The sequence below is a fragment of the Coregonus clupeaformis genome, chromosome 5 (assembly GCF_020615455.1).
Source record: "Coregonus clupeaformis isolate EN_2021a chromosome 5, ASM2061545v1, whole genome shotgun sequence".
Lineage (NCBI taxonomy): Eukaryota > Metazoa > Chordata > Actinopteri > Salmoniformes > Salmonidae > Coregonus > Coregonus clupeaformis.
In genome coordinates this window covers 35,430,646-35,437,986 of record NC_059196.1, presented here as the reverse complement: position 1 = coordinate 35,437,986, position 7,341 = coordinate 35,430,646, and the positions used below count along the sequence as shown (strand labels likewise).

At 45.3% G+C, this 7,341-nt stretch overlaps 1 pseudogene; it reads left to right on the top strand.

Moving 5' to 3' along the window:
- Positions 1–1,896: 1,896 nt before the first annotated feature.
- LOC121567012 lies at positions 1,897–3,812 on the top strand (annotated as a pseudogene).
- Positions 3,813–7,341: the final 3,529 nt, after the last annotated feature.

Sequence of the window (7,341 nt, the reverse complement as noted above, 5' to 3'; positions counted from 1 at the left end):
GACTCTGGAGGTAAATTGGGGACCCCGATCAGACACAATATCCTCGGGTACCCGTAGTGCCGGAACACATGGGTGAATAGGGCTTCGGCAGTTTGCAGGGCGGTAGGAAGGCCCGGCATGGGGAGCAAACGACAGGCCTTAGAAAACCGGTCCACAACGACCAGTATAGTGGTATTCCCCTGTGAAGGAGGAAGGTCAGTAAGGAAATCCACCGAGAGGTGGGACCATGGTCGTTGTGGCACGGGCAGGGGTAGTAACTTACCCCTAGGCAAATGTCTAGGCGCCTTACACTGGGCGCACACCGAGCAGGAGGAAACATAAACCCTCACATCCCTTGCCAACGTGGGCCACCAGTACTTGGCACTAAGACAGTGCACTGTCCGGCCGATACCCGGATGTCCAGAGGAGGGTGACGTGTGAGCCCAATAGATCAATCGATCCCGAACCTCGAGCGGAACGTACTTCCGACCCTCCGGGCACTGTGGTGGACTAGGGTCGGTGCGTAACGCCCGCTCGAGTTCAGCATCGACCTCCCACACTACCGGTGCCACCAGACACGACTCCGGCAGTATGGGAGTGGGCTCCACGGACCTCTCCTCCGTGTCATACCGCCGAGACAGCGCATCTGCCTTACCGTTCTGTGACCCAGGGATGTACGTGATCTTAAAAGTAAACCTGGTCAAGAACATATTCCATCTTGCCTGGCGAGGGTTCAGCCTCCTCGCTGCCCGGATGTACTCCAGGTTACGGTGGTCCGTCAAAATGAGGAAAGGGTGTTGAGCCCCCTCAAGCCAGTGCCTCCACACCTTTAGGGCCTGTACCACGGCTAACAGCTCCCTGTCCCCTACGTCATAGTTCCGCTCCGCCGGACTGAGCTTCTTAGAATAAAAAGCACAGGGGCGGAGTTTAGGTGGCGCGCCAGACCGTTGTGAAAGCACGGCTCCTAGACCGGCCTCTGACGCATCCACCTCTACCTGGAACGGCAAAGAGGGATCCGGATGCGCCAGCACCGGGGCCGAGGTAAACAGGTCCTTCAGCCTTCCCCTCCGGGGGATGGTCAAACACCGCCTTGAAGCGGCGGGAGAACTCGTTGTAAGTGATGGTGTCCGCGTCGATCCTCCTCCACTCCGCGTTGGCCCATTCCAACGCCTTCCCGGACAGGCAGGAGATCAGGGCGGACACGCTCTCATGTCCCGAGGGCGCCGGGTGCACGGTGGCCAGGTACAGCTCCACCTGGAGAAGGAAACCCTGGCACCCGGCCGCGGTCCCATCGTAAGCCCTCGGGAGCGAGAGTCGGACTCCTCGGGGTTCTGGTGCGGGAATAGGCTGACTGGCCGATGGTACTGGCACGGAGGGTGGTGGTGGAGGCGTCCCCCAGCCTCGGATGGTGGTGATCACCTCCTGCAGTGCGGTCCCCATCTGCAGGATCTGGTCACCCTGTTCCCGGACCCTGTCCTCCAGAGTCGCCTGGGCTGCTGCGGCTCCTGCTGATTCCATAGTGGTGTGTTATTCTGTCAACGCGTGCTGTAGGTGCAGTGGTGGAATCAAACGCAGGACGCAGACGGATAATCCAACAGACTTGTATTAATGCCAAACACGGCAAACGGACAAACACTTGCCCGAAGGCGAAATACGCACGAAGGCGAAAAATGATACAACAGCGCACAAAACAGGTGCGAAATAACTCCAGCGCAGTGGAGAGAAGCTCAACCGAGCGAAAGACACGACTGACAAAAATCAATAACACACACCACCTGACAAACACAACGAGAACTAAATAGGACACTAATGACACTAAATGAAAACAGGTGTGACAACAATCAGACAAAAGCAAACGAACATGAAACATACAACGGTGGCAGCTAGTATTCCGGAGACAACGAACGCCGAAGCCTGCCCGAACAAGGGAGAGAGGCAGCCTCGGCCGAAACCGTGACAATACGGCTGTGAGAGTAACAAGTGAACATTACAATCATTCACATGGTAAGACAAAATATGTGTGCCAAGGCATGGCTATAGAGAGGTAAAATAATCAATAATATATTTTCTTAGTTGCAGTCATTAGCCTACCTTTGTAAGCTTGTAAGCTGATGTTTTTGAAAAATGTATGCACTCACTAACTGTAAGTCGCTCTGGATAAGAGCGTCTGCTAAATGACTAAAATGTAAATGTAATGCTTTTAACCAGTAGCCTATATTTGAAGAAAATGGTGCTGATTTATTATGGTCATTTTATGTGTTATACAGATAGATCATATTTACCAAGCTCCTGGATGCTGTGGATGGAAGTCAGACGCAACCACAGAGGCATTTGTGAGCCATGCATATGACGGCAAGGAGATTGTCAGCTTCGATGTACTGACCAGAACATAGACAGTAGCTGTTTCCCTTTTTATTTTTGGCAGATTTGGAAGATCTTGTTAGGCTGGTCATTCATTACGAATCTGGATGCATCAGTTGGCTGGAGAAACTGTTACAATTTAGTGTTACAGTTCGAGAATCCAAAGGTAAGGACACACTAGATACTTCATTATTGGGACCAATTAACTGGTTCATTTTGTAAACCGCAACGAGGTGTGTGTTGCACTATCACTATGCCTATGTTCTCCTTTCGATTAAACCAAATAATTGACCCAGAGCACTAGCTAGATATGTTATTTGAGATGTGATATTTTGCAGACAGAATTCCTCTAGTCTAAACAGCATATGTCTGTAATGTCGAGATGTCTCATGAGGCCCTTGCAGTGGAAATGCAGACCAAATGTGTTAATCAAAAATGTTCCTCTCTTAAGTACCTGGGGTGAGTCTGTTTGAGAGACTGCCTCATGACAACTCAGCAGTGGAGGTCACGTGTCATGTGACAGGGTTCTACCCGTGGGCGGTGCAGGTGGAGTGGCTGGGGTCAGAGGGGCTTCCCCTGGTGGACGTGTTGAGCAATGGGGAGGTGCTGCCCAACGGAGACGGTTCGTACCAGCTGAGGAAGAGCCTGACTGTCCCACAAGGAGCACAGTACACCCAGAATTACAACTGCCAGGTGCTCCACAGCAGTGTAGTCAGGAACATCACAGTAACCTGGGGTAAGGCACCGGTACATTTCCCAATATAATTTACAATTGAATTGGCTGGAGATATACTACAGCATGCAGTGGAGGCTGCTGAGGGGAGAACAGCTCATAATAATGTCTGGAATGGAGTGTAATGGAGTCAATGGAATGGTATCAAACACATGAAAACCATTCCGACCATTATTATAAGCCGTCCTTCCCTCAGCAGCCTCCACTGACAGCATGTAGTATGTTCATACGTGTGATCTTTTTTTCCAGTTCCAAAGAAGAACCTGGCCATCAAGTTCATAGCGATAGGCATCATTGTATCTGTTACATTCATCTTTGTACTCGCTGTCCTGTTCAAGAGGGGTGTGATTGGGCCTTTCATTGCCTTTGTGGATCATTACAATTTAGCATGGAGGAGAGCAGTAGGTAAGAGTCAATCTTAACTCTTGCAACACTAGGTGTTATGTCTGGTCAGAGTAAAGTAAACAAGAGCTTAATGCCCCCTCAGCCACATATTTACGATTTTTCTCTCATGTTAATTCAGCTCAAAATCAAGAGGAAGAGGATGACCAACAATTAATTGAAAAAGTAATCTTCAGAAGTGGAGAGAGATGAGGTGCATGTAATTTACCGTTATATACTGCACTTGCCAAGTATAATCTAATAGTGTTTATTTCTGGTCTTCCAAGTGCTAGCTCATATTCTGAGCAATGAGGGCTTTGTATTTCGGTTTATGAAGTAGTTGATCTGTATACATTTTGTAAACACCAAATAAATTTTTCTCAACACCAAATAAATATCTGTATGCATTTGTGCTCTATATAAACCTAGATAATTTACTAATGTTAGACTTGCTGCTTTTGTTGTTGATGTTGTTTAAAAAAAAATCCTGTTAATTGTTATTTTACTGTTACATTAGCTGCAAGATACACTGGAAATAACCAATAAACGTTTGAGCATATCATTGAAGGAGTGGTTAACATCAGGAAGTAGCTCCATCGAGGATAATTTATCGATTTGTTCCAGGGGTGGAGAAGTGAATAGTTTCGTGTGACTGTTAAACAGTAGCTGTGCGTGGCTAAAATCACCCGGGAAGCCAAGCCAGAAAAAAAAAGTCATAGTACAACCTATGTGTTGTGATAATTGCGTTGTTTGCTCTATAACCTGTTAGTTACTATGCCTTGACACTGTGATATATAGGCTAAGGCCGAGACAATACGAAGACACAGTGGCAGATTAAATTCAACCACACATTTGTTTCATTACAAAACCGGAGAGCAACATCTGTCCGGTGATGTCCACAAAACATATTGCATGTAACAAACAGTTACATGACCAACAGCATGGTCAAGCAAGTTAATGTTTCCGAAATTTTCGGACTACAAACAACTATTGATTTAGAACCACGAGTTACCGCAAGTCGCAAAGAAAACTGCCTCCACTATTCCAGCCCTATTTCAACATCATCTATTCACCTACAGTATGCTTAGTCTAATACAGTGACAACTAAAATATACCAAAAACGATTTAGTCCGATCAACGTAAACTAAATATGACGTGACTGTCCATGGTACTGATTTCTCTGTGTGTGTGTGTGTTTGTGTGCGTGCGTGCCAGTGCAATTTTTTTTTTTTTAAACATGTTGACCAGTGGCGGTCGGTGCCGTTTAAGAAGAGGGTGGATTATTTTTATTTTTTTCATGAGCATGGCCTTATTTCTATTACAGCATATTGGATGACTGTCATTCATATTCCATTCACCCAGTTCAATGTAACATCGATAGGTTTAGGCTACTACATGAGGTTGCTACAACCTAGCCTATGAATTAAAGTTTACAACGTAGGTGCACACAGGTCGAGATATTTTTTTTACAGACAGTGATACATGGACAGACAGTAACACATTCAATACCGCCTTGCACACTCTTGCCTGCATCTAGCTTATCTAGGGTGTAATCATTAATCCAACAGTTGCAAACGAGAGTTTCTATTGGACAAATCCAGGTATGTTTATCCTCGTTTCGTTCCGTTTGTGTCTGTTTAATAAACGTTTTACAACAGAATCGGCAGAATAAATACACCCCTGATCACACGTAAACACAGTTCACTTTCATAGCAGCCACGTTGTATTCCTTCTCGCATCTATGCGCTCTCTCACCTTTTCCCTTCGCTTGTGGACTTCAATGCACAACACATCAGCTGTATGTGACCAGGCGAAAAAAACGTACCAAGCCAAACCATATCGTAACCGCTACACACAGCCTACATCGTTGTCACCATATTAGCTAAAGTAACATCATAGTCAACATAGCTAATAGAACTAACGCATTAGTAAACCCGTTACAATCATGCAGTAACGTTACAGTGTACAGTTCAATAAGCAGTTTAGCAGTTACACCGACGGGCCCTGGTGGCATTAAATTAGTAAAACCAAAAGCTTACCTTGACTTGCAAGAGTTCCAGTGTTGTGTTGTATAGTCATAGCCAGCTAGCTAACATAGCATCCCTCTCTTTGAGCCGGGTGTTGAGTAGGCTAAACTAGCTAGCTAGCTGCATTTACTAGCTAAGTAAGCGAAAGTGACAAAACAATCTCTTTCTCTCTCTCTCTCTCGCTTCGCTTTCATTTTGAATAAATACATTTGTTCAAAACTGTTCAACTATTGTATTTCTCTCGCTTTGAGTCAACTACTCACCACATTTTATGCACTACAGTTCTAGTTAGCTGTAGCTTATGCTTTCAGTACTAGATTCAATCTCTGATCCTTTGATTGGGTGGACAACATGTCAGTTCTTGCTGCAAGAGCTCTGATAGGTTGGAGGACGTCCTTCGGAAGTTGTCATAATTACTGTAAGTCTATGTAAGGGGGTGAGAACCATGAGCCTCCTAGGTTTTGTATGGAAGTCAATGTACCCAGAGGAGGATGGAAGCTAGCTGTCCTCCGGCTACACCATGGTGCTACCCTATAGAGTGCTGTTTTTATTTTTTATTTTATTTTTTTAGCAGACGCTCTTATCCAGAGCGACTTACAGTTAATGAATGCATACATGTTTTTTTGTTTGTTTGAACCCACATCCCTGCCGGCCAAACCCTCCCCTACCTTGGACGACTTGTGCGCCACCCATGGATCTCCCGGTCGCGGCCAGCTGCGACAGAGCCTGGACTCGAACCAGGATCTCTAGTGGCACAGCTAGCACTGCGACGCAGTGCCTTAGACCACTGCGCCACTCAGGAGTCATGAAAGGCTACTGTAGCCCTTCATTGCAAAACAGTGTGTTTTAATCAATTATTTGGTGACGTGAACATATTTAGTATCGTTTTATCTAAAAAGGATAACATTTTAAATGTTTTACTATTTTTATTTTTATGAAATTCACTGAGGAGGATGGTCCTCCCCTTCGTCCTCTGAGGAGCATCCACTGTTGACTCACCCTACTTGTAGAGAAACGGCAATGCCATCCTCCTCTTTCATGTTGTATGACTCTGTCATACACACTTTTAGTTTTTGTTGTCCAAGACTACCTGGCTAAAATGCTTGCTCGCTAGCCTAACTTCATTTCATGGGCAACGATGCTCCAGGCCAGGTAGTTAACATTAGCCTAACGTTACTACATCTAGCTACATGTTGAACTTCCATCCTCTCAGGCAAGGGGCACTATGTATGCATTTATGGTTGGATCAGAATCGACATTATAATCATTGGCCAGTACGGAGAATTAAGTAAAAACACAACTGCAAATCCCTATCTCCATCCATGGCTAATTTAGGAAAGATTAAAAAAACATTGGGTGCGCCAGGACCATTCACAGCTAAGCTCACTCAGTTTAGCTCAACACTGATTGGATATTTTTTTTATTTCCTTTTTTATAAAGCCAAATGCTTGCTGGTTTCCCTTGTATTCAATGGTACGGGCAGCAACCATGTCATACTCTTTTTGACCAGACAGCATAGACGGGCTACACATACAGAGACAGAGGGGGCGCTGTTTCGTTCGCTTGGATGCTTTCTCTGGTGAGATACATTCAGCCTCTTGCGAATTGAAGGGCATTTATAAAACACAGAGACACGAAAGATACATTATTTTGTATGTTTTTGTTTTTGTTTTGTTTTTGGTCATTTTTGGGAGGAAGGCTGGCTTCCCTTGGCATCCACGAATACACGCCACTGCTGTTAAATGCACTTTAAATAAATTGTGATTTGATTTCAACACCACCATTAATGGTTTGAACTGGAGGAACTACATTAATGGAAAATTCAAGTCAAAAGGACACAGCATTTATTCATCTCTAACA